The sequence below is a fragment of the Eriocheir sinensis genome, chromosome 5 (genome assembly GCF_024679095.1).
Source record: "Eriocheir sinensis breed Jianghai 21 chromosome 5, ASM2467909v1, whole genome shotgun sequence".
Taxonomy (NCBI): domain Eukaryota; kingdom Metazoa; phylum Arthropoda; class Malacostraca; order Decapoda; family Varunidae; genus Eriocheir; species Eriocheir sinensis.
Genome location: NC_066513.1, coordinates 19906115 through 19921303, shown reverse-complemented (window position 1 = coordinate 19921303; position 15189 = coordinate 19906115). Strand labels below are relative to the sequence as shown.

The window sequence follows — 15189 nt, the reverse complement described above, 5'->3', positions numbered from 1 at the left end:
GCTTTTGATACCGGGGAGGGAAGGAGGGAAGGGATGAGTAAGGGAGGGGAAGCATAATCAGGGGAGGGGAAGAGTGCGGAAGGGAGGGAGGCGGTGGTCACGGGAAGGAGGACGCACGTTCGCATCCCGCCCGTCGCTATAAACAAGCTGGCAATTTTTCAGTCATCGCTAAGTAACCTAAGATTATATCCACATTCTGTCCTGAAGACCACCTTTCAACTCGGACTCATATATTTTCTCTAAAAAAGAAGATCAAAGATGAGTTCCGCGGGCCAGCATGAATCAAGCAGGATGGCGTCACTATAAACACTTGCCTGCACTAGTACGGGGGCTGACCACCAGAAAGCCATGGGCGAAAACGTAAATAAAAAAGAATAGAAAGGGAGGACACGAACTTGGGTGGGAAGGGAGTAAGGGAGGGAGCACGGGATGAAGGGAGGGAAGGGGACGAGAGAGGGAGGCGGGCCCTTCGCGCTCTGTTGATGAAATACAATTTAGACAAACTCTTGTGCGTCTCTTTCACCCTCACGCGTCCTCTGCGGCGGCCTGACGAAGGGGGCGACACGGGGAGACGTGATGGACGACTCGTAATGACTCCGGGGTTGCAGGGCTTCGTTTTTAGGCGAATTAATCACCTTGTTTGACTCACCTGTATCTCATTTCAGGTAATCACGCTACTGTCACCTCTTACAGATATCAATTTTGCCACGTGTCACTCATCGTTTTTTTGGTGTGATCGGTGATTCGCACGATATTATGGACCATTAGAAATTCACATATTATGAACCGATTCGTTAATTACGCTTTCTGGCATATGTTGGGCGGATGAAGGACTCGAGTTGTGCGTAAATGATGATGACGATAATTATGACGATGATGAACGAATAAACACACACATAAACAAACTCATAATGACAGAAAGATATTTGCTCGTAAAGTCCACGCTATAATGATTTTCCAGTTGGCGAAATAGCGAACGAATGAATGAGAGCATAAAAAAAATGTATATATATATTTTCAAACAAGGGAGCAACATATAAGCAAACCAAACACATAAAGAAAAAAAGGTCCTGAAAAAAATATATGAAAAAAAGAGATTCCATGCATTTCACTTCTATTTGGGGTGCTGCTGATGACTCCTTTGAAACATAAATGCTCGCTGAAAAAGAGCAATGCACAGGTGGGCGGCGGCTCTGACACAGGTGAACACATTTATAACGAAAAAAAAATGGAGAGGATGGGACAGGTGAGAGAGAGAGAGAGAGAGAGAGAGAGAGAGAGAGAGAGAGAGATTGAGAGGAGAGAGAGAGGGTGGGGAGGGAGGGAGGGAGGGAGGCTGAAAAATATATATACGTAGTTGTTCGAAAAAGTGAAGAATTAAGTCACAGAGGGGAATGAATAAGCTTTGTAGAGCACGGAGCGGGTGTAGCGAGGACTCAAACAGACCGGGCGAAATGGTGTGTTTTGGGCGGCGTGATGGAATTGCACCTGTTACGATTAAATTCATCTATGGCGGCTTTGGCGTACATCAAAACACGAGAGAGAGAGAGAGAGAGAGAGAGAGAGAGAGAGAGAGAGAGAGAGAGAGAGAGAGAGAGAGAGAGAGAGAGAGAGAGAGAGAGAGAGAGAGAGAGAGAGAGATAGAGAGAGAGAGAGAGAGAGAGAGAGAGAGAGAGAGAGAGAGAGAGAGAGAGAGAGAGAGAGAGAGAGAGAGAGAGAGAGAGAGAGAGAGAGAGATTGACAAAAGAAAAGGAGAATGAGAAAGAAAGAGAAAAGAAAGAAAGACAGAGAAAAAGATGAAGAAAAGGAGAAAGAAGGCGAATGAAAAAGAAAGAGAAAGAAAGAGTAAAAGAGAAAGGCAAAGAAAAAGAAAAGGAAAAGGAGGAAGACAAAGAGAAAAAGATAAAGGGAAAGAGAAAGTAAGTAAAAGAGAAAGAGCGAGAGCAAGAGAGAAAGTGAGCAAGAGAGAGAGATAAAGCGAACCAGAGAGAGAGAGAGAGAGAGAGAGAGAGAGAGAGAGAGAGAGAGAGAGAGAGAGAGAGCGCATTTCCACTTTGTCCATTCAGCAATAATGTCACGCCTCTGCCTTCCATTTCACCTTCGTCGCAAAATGGCAATCAGGCTCCACCAATCACGGCCAGCGACGGTCAGCCCATCAGACTGACGCTCTCCCCCATTCCCTCATTCGCGGCTACAGAGAGAACGTCACCCCTGCTTAGATGGACATGGGAAATTAGGAGGTATACCGGAGGAAGAGGAGGAAGAGGAGGAGTAGAAAGGAGATAGAGGAGGAAGTGTAAGCAAGTTGAGATGAGATAGAAGGGAGAGGAACAGTTTATTTAACGTGAGAAAGGAACACAGATTTGAGTGGGAAAAAGAGGGAGATACGGAGGAGTAAATGGATATAGGATGAGATGATCTATTAACTTTTCCTCTCCCGTATATAGGTCATCTCAACTTGCTTCCACTTTCTCCTCTATCTCCTTATTCCGCCTCCTTCTGCTCTTCCTCCTCCTCCTCTTCCTTCTCCTAAATGAACAAGTGGATACAGGTTGAGGTGGTCTACAGAGGAGTGGAGTATTTTGTTAGACATAAGAAAAGGACTTTAATTAGATCACTTTCTTTTAACAGAGGAAAAGGATCGGAAGAAACAAGAGAGGAAGTAATCTAATATAAAACAACACAAAAGACTAATATGTCATAAGCAAACCATACAAAATATAAAGATAAAGCCTTAGAAAGATGTAAATGAGCAAATATCCATAAAAAAACGTTCTCTACTACTACTACTACTACTACTACTACTACTACTACTACTACTACTACTACTACTACTACTACTACTACTACTACTACTACTACTACTACTACTGATAAAACACTAAAAGACAAGAACAACAGCAGCAGCAGGAGCACCATCAACAACAACAACAACTATGGACGAAGAGGAGAGATCGGACGAAGAAGATTTTAAGATAGAGTTACAAGGAAGAAGAAGAGGAGGAGGAGGAGGAGGAGGACAAGGACGATGATCAGGAAGGTTAGTAGGGAGGCAGAGAGGAGGAAAAGTCCAATCGGGCTGGCCACGGGGGGGAGCAGGGGGTCGAACCTGGGGCCAGATCGCGGGTCAAACGTGCTGGTAATTGGCCCATGAGATTGGCTATTACCGCTGTCAGGGCGGACCCGCGTCTGTGATTGGATAATAGTTGTTGAATCTTTACCCAGTCCGGATTTCCCCTTGGATTAGGGATCAGGGACGAGGGACGGTAATGGCAGGAGGCTTCAGGTGCAGGTGTGTGTGTGTGTGTGTGTGTGTGTGTGTTGGGAGATAATATAGGGGTGATATGTGTGTGTATGTGTGTGTGTGTGTGTGTGTGTGTGTGTGTGTGTGTGTGTGTTGCTTCTCTAATCGTGTCTAATGTGTTGTATGTATTTGCCACCTGATTTTTTTTTATCTTTTCCCTCTCCATATAGTTTTACTTAGAATTGCGTTCATTTGTGTTGGCTTGGGGTTACGTGACTGTTGCTTTAATGGAAAACAAAGGACAAAAAACTCTAATAATATGCAACAATGTATTACTCAAGGATTATATACTAGTCTATAATTCTTGCAGTCTATAATTCTTGGTATTACTGCACCTTAATCGACAATGCAAACAACCTATATTTATGGATTATGAATGAGCAACAAACTGTTACCATGTTTATAATGTATGTAGGCTATGTGTGTATGATCAAATAAAAGGCTGACTGTAATACCGGATGCTTCGTGGTTTTGGAGTAAATGTAATGTTAATTAATGTGTACTATATCTTGGAGTTCATATTTTGCATGTATACGTCTGGCAGCGGGGGCTCAAGGAAGGCAGCTGGCTCATCATAAATTAAACGTGGACAATTACTTGTAGCGAGTAGCGAAGGATGTTTACGCTATTCACTGAAAAGTCAATACCATACTCTGATCGCGTATGTCTCAAGTAAAACAACCCCAAAAATAAGTAACGAAAACATTGCAGTCAACGTAACATTACACTCGGAAAAATATCGTTCTGACACAGGCTTAACCACAAACAATGATACTAACAAGTCTACATATTGGGATATTCTCCATCTATTTCATGTCTTCCTCACTCACACTAATACTACGCAATGCCTCAAACACTGACTGGACAAGAGGAGCAAAAAGGAGCAACGAGAAGCGCGCAAGTACACCTTCTTTTGTCTTATGTTTTGCTGTTGCGGGGTCGGCAGTAATGGTTGGTGAAGTTCCGTGATTATTCAAGTTTTCTTCACTGTACTGCCATTATCGGGACTTCTGCATATACCATTGTGTGCGTAAGTGAACAAAGAACACATAGAACCAGTGAGTATAAGTGAGAATAGTTGCATAGGGAGAAACAACAGGGATAAGTGAAGGGAGGTTACATGCTGGCGGGGTCTCGGGTCATCCTCGCTGCCCTTCTTCCCTTCCTGCCCCGCCTCCGCCTCCTCCTTCTCCTCCCCCTCCCCCAGCGACTGACTGCACCTCACCATCTTCACGCCATGGACAGGTGAGTTGATCAGGTGTTAATGGTTTAGGTTTGGTGTGTGTGTGTGTTTGTGTGTGTGTACCGTAGCTGCCGTGGGAAAAATGTCGTTCGTGGTAGTTTCATATATATTCCGTCATTGTCTTCAGTTCAGAGTGTAGTAAATTTGATGGTGGGTAGTGAGATGCTTCATGTCCATCTCCAAGCCGTCTACAAACTGCGTCGGTTATGCACGAAATATGAAAAAAAGTTCTTGTTGAGTTTCATTTGGTACGAATCATTAGGGTTGCTGGTGTGTTAATGTTTATACTACTACTACTACTACTACTACTACTACTACTACAATGATGCTATAGTCATTCCATTTCATCAAATCGCTTTAGGTGTGGCTGCATCCCCCCCCTTTCTCTCTCTCTCTCTCTCTCCAGTTTCTTCATTATAATTCTCATGTTTTGACGTATTTTCCACACCAATCCATGAGGTAAGAGCTGACCAGCGCGATGTCCTTTTCCTACTTGGCAACATCACCAGCCATGTTGCCACAACGTAGAGAGATCTATACAAACTTTTATCTTCAGCATTCGAATCTTTCGTAGAATTATAATCAAATGTACAAAAGCCAATTAAAACTTATTTAGAAGCAGTTAATAGTTAATGATAAGAGAGAGAGGGTGTCGGCGATGATGTGGCATTCTGCTAATCCCGCCAGTCACGTCTAAAGGGACAATAAAATGGAAAAACTATAACAATGGGAGCGTGAAGCGTGCTGGCTCGAGCCTGTGAACCACTACTCGGGTAGATGGCTCGCCCTGGTCCGCATAACACCAATATTAAAAATGATAAAAAGATACCGAGTGAAAACATTATACGGTTCTGTCGGTCATAAGGATACCAGTTTTTATGTGGTGACTTAATTAAGTGTTCTGTAATTTGATTGGCGACACACACACACACACACACACACGGACAGACGAAGCAACATACTTATTTCTCTTTGATGGTGGAGGATGTTAATCATTTGAAATATTCTTTGGTGTGAGTGTATGTGTGTGTGTGTGTGTGTGTGTAAAACTGGCCGGCTTATAATTTGCAGATACTCGGCTTCCACTCATTTTTCCTTCGCGTCGACAGCCGAGTTGATTAGGCTGAGCTACTGCGCCGTGATTGTCATTAAAACAAAAGAGAGATGACGTATTTTGTTTATGTTGCGCCGCGGACTATATAATTTATCATTGCGGGAATCCACTTTGTTGTTTTGTTTCGTCCAATGTGCTCGTAAAACAACAGCAGAAAATGGGAAACTACCTGACATAACGTTTTCTTTATTTCCGTCCCTTTAGAAATATCAGTTAGATAAGAATTACAGAAAAGGGGAAAATATCTTTTATCTTTTCCTCCGCCCCTTCACAAAAAAAAGTTATATAAAAACAACAGAAAAAGGGGAAATACCGAACATAATTTTTACTTTAATTGAATCAGTTACATAGAAAGGAGGATAATACATAACTACAAATGTTCATCCTCTCACAAAAAGCAACTAGAAAGGAATAATTAACTCACTATCCACATCCTTAAATAATACCTATATATCAACGTTTGTGAAAGCTGTTAAGAGGAAGAAGATTAATTTTACATAATTTGCTCCTCACGTGCGGCAGTTGATTTATTTACTCCGTTTAAGTGAGAGGTAAGATGAAGACAAAACTCCGAGCAAAAAAAATATTGTGAGAGTCAATACAAAATTCCGTACTAGTAAGAGTTAAGAAAAATTCCGTGCAAGTAAAGACAAAAAAAAATCCAAGTCAAAAATCCGTACAAAGAAAGAAGATATACAAGTTACATTATTTATTCAACTAACCAACATGCGGATAAAGTAAAGACAAGTAAATTAAAAACAAAATTCCGTGAGAAAATACCCCATGCAAGTAAGATATAAGTTAAGACGGAATGTTCTCTGTCTCACACACTCACTCCCTCCTCGTGACTTGCACAAGAAACTCATAATTACAGGCAGCCTGGAAACGCCTTCATCCAATTAGCGACAAAATACTGCCGAGGCTTTGTGCCGGCGGGAGGCAGTAATCCTATTAGGGGTAACAAGCTGACTGTCGAGTGAAGGGATTCCAAAACTTTTCAAACCCGACTCAATCCTCCTTATAGCCGATCCAATCCTCCAGTAAATAATCCGACATATGTTTCCCTCCTCTTAGCCTCTTTATTTTTATTGAACCTCATTTTTTTCTTTGTGTATCTTTTATTTTGTTGATTCTGTTGGTTTTATGTTTGTTTTCATTTTGCTTTTGTTATCGAAATTCTTGTTATGGATGGATGTTAGGTTTCGTACGAGAGAGAGAGAGAGAGAGAGAGAGAGAGAGAGAGAGAGAGAGAGAGAGAGAGAGAGAGAGAGAGAGAGAGAGAGAGAGAGAGAGAGGGTGGGGAGGGGTCGAGACTGTAAATAACTAGCAAGACGTAATTAGCTTGAGTTTCCAAATAGAGGGAGAGTGAAGGGGCGTTTGGGGAGAAGGGGAGAAGGGGGGGGTGAAGGGGAGTTGGGAGAAGAGGAATACGGGGCGGGTAAGAGGATAGGTGGGGATGACGCCTATTTGTCTATCCATTCCTCTCTCTATCTATTGGTCACGTGGTATAGGAGGAAGAAGGGGAAGAGGAGGGAGGTTAAAGGGAGGGAAGAAAGCAAAAAGGAATGGGGGAAGGAAAAGTTAAACCAGAAAATGAAAGAAGGATTGGGAAGATTGAGGAAACGAGAGATGAGGGAAGAGGAAGGGGATGAGAGAATTAAAGGAGCAACTAGAGAAGGGAGAAGGGGAGAGAATGGGAGATGTAGAAAAGGGTGCTTAAGAGGAAAAGGGAGAGAAGGGAGATGCCGAAAGGATAGTTAAGAGGGAAAGAAAGGGAGGTAATGCTTAGAATTGCTGAAAAGGGAAAGAGAGAACGAAGATGTAGAAAAGGAGGAAAAGGAAGGGAGAAGCTGGAAGGATGTTTAAATGTGAAGGGGAGGGAAGGGAGATTAAAAAAAAGTGTGAAAAGGGAAATTTAGAAAGGGTGAATTTAAAGAGGGGAAAAAAGGGTAGAGGAAGATTCAAACTCACCACATCTTTATCAGCCTCACCGCCTTCTCCTCCTCCTCCTCCACCTCCTCCTCCACCTCCACGTCCACCTCCTCCTCCTCCTCCTCCTCTAAGCTGACGTCACCTCCTAATTGGTCCGCGGATCAGGAGTTTCCCTTATTTTCCTTTATTTACTAATGACATTTCATCTCCCAAGCGACCGCGACGGGAGGGAGAGGAAGAGCGAGAGGGAGAAGAGGGGGAGAGAGAGGAAGAGGAAGGAGATGGAGAGGGAGGGTATAAGGGAGAGAGCAAGAGGGAGAAAAAATAAGGTCAGCAGAGGAAGAGATGGAAGAGGGAGATGAAGAAAAGAGGGGGGAGGAGGAAGAGGAGGATGGAGGAGGAAGAAGAGGGGAGAGAGTTGCATCAGAAAAAAAGAGAAAAAATATACGTCACTTGATTTCCTGAGGGATTAAAGGAGAGAAAAATCCCCATATTTCTCCTCCTCCTCCTCCTCCTCCTCTTCCTCTTCTTCCTCCTTCATTGATTGCCTCTCCATATTAACTTCGTGGATTTTGTGATCGTTCAAAAGCTTGGGTCTCAGATTAAGTTCAGATACCCTAGTTCATGTTCTCTCTCTCTCTCTCTCTCTCTCTCTCTCTCTCTCTCTCTCTCTCTCTCTCTCGTATTTGCCCTTTATCTTTTTTTTTTAGCTTTTTTATGTATCTCTACCTACCCCATTACCTTCTCTGTTCCCCTATACATGGGTTCGCGAAGAGGAGGAGGAGGAGGAGGAGGAGGAGGAGGAAGGGTCGGGGTGGTCAAATGGGTTGATCAGCCATGTTGATCAGGTTTCTATTGAGGTCTTGACCATCTTTGTCCGAGGAGGAGGAGGAGGAGGAGGAGGAGGAGGAAGAGGAGGGGTAGTTAGAGACAGTGAAGGGATAACTGTGGAAGAGGAAGTGGAAGAGGTGGTGTTGAAAGGTTTACAAGAAGACGCAAAGACAAGAGTAAAGAGGAGGAGGAGGAGGAGGAGGAGGAGGAGGAGGAGTGAAGGAAAGTGTGAAAGGAGAAGTAACTGAAACGAGAGGGAGAGGTGGAAATGAGGAGGAGGGAAACGAAGATGAGAGTGAGGGCTCTCTCTCTCTCTCTCTCTCTCTCTCTCTCTCTCTCTCTCTCACTCAGTTATTTTGCGTTTTTTCTTCTTTTTTTGCATTTTTATCATGTTGCAAATTAAGTTGGATGGAAGTATAGATTTAAGAGTCGTTGATATATTCCATTAGTTTATATTACAGTCCTACACGTTTGCCTGACTTAAACACTTTGGCACCTCGATTACACTCATTGTTTTTTGAAGAATGAGGTTTAAACATTGACATACACGTTTGATCCTTGTTAGCTAATTGTTTTTTTTCTTTTGTTTCTTTTTTTCTTATCTTTTCCCTTCACATCCTCCTCATTCTCCATTCCCTTCATCTCCTCCTTTCTCTTTGTTTCCTTTTCCTCCTCCTCCTCCTCCTCCTCCTCCTTTGCCTCTTCCTCCTCCTTCTCCTTTTCCTCCTCGCTCTTTTCCTTCATGTATTTTCCTTTTGTTCATCTCTATTTTTGTTTTCGCTTTTTCGAAATATATTGTTTTAAGTAATGCAAATATGAGTAATGCTCCTTTTGCTATTAGATTAAATCATAAATAATTTCGAGAGAGAGAGAGAGAGAGAGAGAGAGAGAGAGAGAGAGAGAGAGAGAGAGGGGCAGCGGTGCGTGTGGCTTCCCGCGGGTTGTCTGCTGGTGCCTCTGATGTTCATTTGTCTTGACGGCCTGACAAAATGGTGGGCCAGCCGATAACTCCTGCCTCACTGCTCTCTCTCTCTCTCTCTCTCTCTCTCTCTCTCTCTCTCTCTCACACACACACACACACACACACACACACACATTCTCCGTCTTTCGTTCTGTCTGTCTATATGTCTGTCTGTCTCTTTTTGTGGTACGGAGGAGGTCTGAAGTCAAATACGATAAGGAGAAGGAGGAAGGAGAGGGAATAAAGTGTAATTTGAAGAGATGGATAAATAGGGAGGCTAGAGAAAGGAGTACTTAGTGAATTGTAAAGAATATGAACAAGAGCATGGGTAGAGAGAAGGAAAAGCAAAGAGGAAGAGGAGGAGGAAGAAGAAGAAGAGGAGGAAGACGATGTGATTGTTATTTCACTGGAAGGCGATAAAGAGGATGATTTTAAAGGAAACCAGTTGCGGTGCTCCTGGATAACAATCAGTATAGTCTGGGCGTATAGGTGAGTTAAAACTATAATTACTTTCCTTCTCTACGGTATACCTGCTTACCTGCCTACCTACTTACCTGTCCACCCTCCTGCCCTGCCCTGCCCTCCCACTGCTACCTGTCACCTAAGTCTTCCACTGTTTTGTTTTCACCTATAATTCAACTTTAACAATCTTACTTTTATTTATTTTTTTCTCTTCACTCTGTAAGCGACTTTTTTCTCTCCCGGGCGGCATAAGGAGGAGGAGGAGGAGGAGGAGGAGAACGTGGAAGAAAAGGAAGGGAACGGCGAAGAGTAAAAGAAGCAGGAGGAGGAGGAGGAGAGAATGAGTAAGAGGCGAACGAGAAGACAACGAGATGAGGAGTCGGTGGAATAAAATGAAGAGAAGAAAGAAAGGAGAAGCAGGTGAAGAAGGAAGAGGAAGTAGAGTAAGCAAAAAGTATACATTCAACTGGACCAGAATCACAAGTACAGGGAATTCTCGAGTTACGACCACAAGTACATTTATTAGCATCTTGTAACTTATTTCTGCTGATAAAGTGAGGCTCCACAATGTTTACGATGACTGTTTTCTATGTTTGCGATGAAGACTACTCATTTTTTTTGGCCATATTTTTTTCAGTTTGTAGGTTGTGTTTATTTATTTATTTATTCATTTTATTTTTAACAGCATCATTCACACAGTCGTTCATTTTTTACTCAGGCTGGTAAAGGAAGGGAGGAGGGAGGGAAGGAGATGGAGAGAGGGAGGAAGGAGAGGGGGAGAGAGGGAGGTGGTGAGGGACAATGGTTTGGTGAGTGTAAGAGAAGAGGAGGGAGAAGACAGAGGCAGAGAGCGTGATTGGTATTGTCCTGGGCGGCATAAGTAGGAGGAGGAGGAAGAGGAGAACGTGGAACAAAAGGAAGGGAGCGACGAAAAGTAAAAGAAGCAGGAGGAGGAGGAGGAGAGAATAAGTAAGAGGCGAACGAGAAGACAATGAAAAGAGGAGTCGGTGGAACAAAAAGAAGAGAAGAAAGAAAGGAGAAGCAGGTGAAGAAGAAGGAGGAGGAAGAAGAGTAAGTAACCAGGATAAAAAAACAGCGAAGAGGAGGAGGAGGAGGAGGAGGAGGAGGAGCACAAGAACAGCCAGACGTAACCAAGAGAGAGAAAGAAGAAGCAGGTGAAGAAGGAGGAGGAAGGAGAGTAAGTAACCAGGATAAAAAAACAGCGAAAGAAGAGGAGGAGGAGGAGGAGGAGGAGCACAAGAACAACCAGACGTAACCAAGAGAGAGAATAAAAAGCAGGTGGTGAAGAAGAAGGAGGAGGAAGTAGGACAAGAACAAAAAACAAAAACAAGAACAAGAGGAAGAAGAGGCAGAGGAGCAGGAGCATCAGACGTGTAGGTGGGCTGACGGGTTCCTTAATAAGTGAGTGATGGGCGAGCCGATAAGAGCAAACACGGATCATTGACGCTGGCCGCCCGCTGCACTGCCTCAATGCTCGCCCCGTCATAAGCTACCTGGCCGGCCACCTCCTCACCTGGGAACATTCCTGAGGCGCTGACGGAGGGGGGAGGGAGGCGGAGGAAGATGGGGCACTGGAAGGAGAGGACGGAGGAGTGGAAAGAAGGGAGGAGGAGAGGAAGGAGAGGACGAAAGAGGAGAGGTAGTAGAGGGTGGAGGAGTGGAAAGAAGGGAGGAGGAGAGAAAGGAGAGAACGAAGGAGGAGGAGAAGGAGGAGAGGTAGGAGACGAAGGAAAGGAGGGAGAAGAGAGATAGGAGGAGGTAGAGGAGAAACAAAGGGAAAGAAGGGACGAAGGGGAGTTAAAGAGAGAGGGTGGAAGGGAAGGAGGTGGAGAAGAAGGAGAGAAAGGAGGGGTGGAAAGGAAGGAGAAGAGAGATAGGAGGAGGTAGAGAAGAAACAGGGAAAGAAGGGAGGAGAGGGAATTAAAGAGAGAGGGTGGAAGGGAAGGAGAGGGGGAGAAGAAGGAGAGAAAGGAGGGGTGGAAAGGAGGGAGAAGAGAGACTGGAGGAGGAGGAGGAGGAGGAGGAGGTACAGGAGAAACCAAGGGAAAGGAGGGAGGGAGGGAAGGGAGGGGAGGGTTACCTGCTTCTGACGTCTTGAAGGGAGCGGCAAGGCGGGCTGCTGAAGGGTCCCGGGAAGGAAAAAATGTAGAGTGAAGGGATTTATTTAAGTTATGGTTGAGAGGGAAAACGTGAAGAGCCGGGCATTTCTCATCAGAACTGGGGCATTCCAGGTGTCCAACGCGGCGAGGAGGGCACAGGTGGCGGGCCGTGGGAGAGGCGGAGGGATGGAGGAAAGGAGGGAAGGAGGGAGAGAAGTGCGCCTAAGGGAATGGACGGCTATGGCAGGCAAGCAAAAACAGGTATATAAATAGTTTCAGTAATAAGACGCATTTTTGGTGGTTTCTCACGGATTATTTTCTTTCACAACAGACAAGGAGATAGCGGACCACCCCCGTGCGTGTATTCGTGTGTGTGAAGGTGGTGGTCGCAAGGAGGAATGCTAAGTACCTCCTTGCTCTGTCTGTTTCCTTTGTCCGTCATCGCCACACACACGCGTCATCGTCTCTTTGTCGTGCGTCTGTCTCTGTGAAGGCGTGTCATTGCTCTTTGTATTGGTCACTCATCTCTTCTTCTTCGTCGTCTTGTGCTTGTTCCTCTTGTTCGTCTTCTTGTTCTTCTTCATTGTGTTTTTGTTCTTGTTCATTTTCTTGTTCATTTTCTTTTTCATTCATCTTTTTCTTGTTGTTGTTGTTGTTGTTGTTGTTGTTGTTGTTGTTGTTGTTGTTGTTGTTCTTCTTCTTCTTCTTCTTCTTCTTCTTCTTCTTCTTCTTCTTCTTCTTCTTCTTCTTCTTCTTCTTCTTCTTCTTCTTCTTTTTGTATGCTGTATAATACTCACATTCCTCTCCTTGGTCTGTAGAAGTGAATCAAACAAGAATTGATATACAGAGCTAACTCAAATGGAACGAGAAGAAGAAAAAAATAAAGAAGAATCTGTAGCGAGGCAACAACGTAAGGGAAGAAAGAAAATATAGATAGTGATAAAATAATTGAGTAGATGTCAGGTGAAGTTCGATAAGGAGGGACAAGAGGGAGGTAAAGAAGAACGGACAAAGAGGGAAGGAGGAAGGGGGAAGGATATTTAAGGAAAGGGAGGAAACTGGAGGGAGGGGGGTTAAGGAGGTAAAAGGTAAAGAAGTATACGAGGAAAAGGGAGGAAAACTGCGGAGATGAGGAAGGAGGAAAGAGGAGAAAAAAAAAGAGGAGTGTGATAGTAAGGGAGTGAAAGACGATGAGGGGAAGGGAGAGAACAAGAGGAGAGGGAGAGGATAAGACGACTAGAAGAAGAAGGGGATGAGAAGGGAAGAAGGGAGTAAGAAGAGAAGGAGAGAGGAGGAGAAGAAAAAGGTCCTGGAGGTGAAGGGAAGAGGAGTGAGGGGAGTTAAGGGGAAAGAATAGGAAGCTGTGGGATTGCGGGTGAGCAGAAAGAAGAGGGGAAGAAAAAGGCCTTGGGGAGGTGAAGGGAAGAAGAGGGAAGGAAGTTAAGGGGAAATAAATAGGAGAAAGAGAAGAGAGGGGATGGAACGTGGCCTGGGGAGTAAAGGGGAGAGGAGTTTTGGGGAGATGAGGAAGAGAAAAAAAAGATGACTACGTAAGAGGGGAGGAGAGAGGAAGAAAGAGAACTGGGAGTGAAGGAAAGAGAAGCGAGGGAGATCAGGGAGGATAAAAAATAACCGAGGAGAAAGAAGAGGGGAAGAAAAGGCCTTGGGGAAGGTGAAGGGAAGAGGAGGGAAGGAAATTAAGGGGAAAGAAATAGGAGAAAAAGAAGAGAGGGGATGGAGAGTGGCCTAGCTGGGGAGTAAAGGGAAGCTGAGTTTGGGGAGATGAAGAAGAGAATGACTATGTGGGTGAGGGGAGGAGAGAGAGGAAGAAAGAGATGGAGAGTGGCCTGGGGAGTAAAGAGGAGTTTGGGGAGATGAGGAAGAGGAAAAAGATGACTATGTGAGAGGGGATGAGAGAGGAAGAAAGAGAAGGGAGGGAGATCAGGGAGTATAAAAAAGATAACTGTGTGGGTTACGGGAGGAACGGGGGTGAGGGTGGGGGAAGGGAGGAGAGGGAAGGTCCTGCAGGGAAATGAGACGAAGGAAAACTCCCCTCGTCCCAAATTACAGAGCCACTACAAATTTCCCCTCATAATTCTGCCCCAAACACCAACTAATGAGAAAACGAGGGAAATAGATTTTTCCTCTCGCACCTCATTTCCTGCGTTCAAAAGATTTTTTCCCTCCCAGGGCCGAGGCGGAGGAGGAGGGAGGGAGGAGGAAGGACCAGAGGACGAAGAGGAGGAGAAGGAGAAAGAGGAGGAGATATTTAGTGGAGAAAGGAGGAGGCAGAGAGAGTGCAGAATAAACGATGGAAGTGGAGGAAAAGGAGGAAGGTGTACGAAGAAAGAAAGAGGGAAAAAAAAAATGGTATATGAGAGAGAGAGAGAGAGAGAGAGAGAGAGAGAGAGAGAGAGAGAGAGAGAGAGAGAGAGAGAGAGAGAGAGAGAGAGAGAGAGAGAGAGAGAGAGACAAGGTATTTCCTATTATAAATACTTCCTCAAACTGAAATATCAACAACTTCTTCCCTCCACCACCACCACCACCATCACCACCACCACTACCACCGCTACCACCACCACCACCACCACCATTATAAACCACTGCTGTATGTCCACCACCACTACCAAAATCACTAGTACAACCAACACCAACAACTACAACAAGAACAACAACAACATAAAAAACAACCGCAACATGTATCCACACACCTCAACCACCACCACCACCACCACACCACCGCATTCACCACCACCACCACCTCCACATTCCCCCCCCCACCCCTCCTCACCACCACCACCACCGTCTGATGCAGCTTGTTTACCAATACAAACACCGTAACACTGTATGTATTTGGAGCGTAATAGGAAAAAATATTGGCTCCTGTGAGAGAGAAAAAATGGCAGGAGGGAGCGAGAGGGAAAAAACTCTTTGATGCAGAAATATTGAAATACTGAAAAAAGAGGACAAATAATTGGATTTTTTCCCCCCATACGGAGGAAAGTGGCGATATTTTCCTGCCCGCTGTTGGTCTGGCTGCAGGGAACGAGAGAGAGAGAGAGAGAGAGAGAGAGAGAGAGAGAGAGAGAGAGAGAGAGAGAGAGAGAGAGAGAGAGAGAGAGAGAGAGAGAGAGAGAGAGAGAGAGAGAGAGAGAGAGAGAGAGAGAGAGAGAGAGAGAGAGAGAGAGAGAGAGAGAGAGAGAGAGAGAGAGAGAGAGAGAG

General features: G+C 44.7%; 1 protein-coding gene across 1 annotated transcript in view; it reads left to right on the top strand.

Moving 5' to 3' along the window:
- Positions 1 to 3846: 3846 nt before the first annotated feature.
- Positions 3847 to 15189, top strand: part of LOC126985052 (homeobox protein orthopedia-like) — an 80261-nt gene continuing 68918 nt past the window's right edge. The window contains exon 1 of the mRNA XM_050839340.1: positions 3847 to 4549. The gene's annotated coding sequence lies outside the window, so the exon portion shown is untranslated. The remainder of the gene's footprint in view (positions 4550 to 15189) is intronic.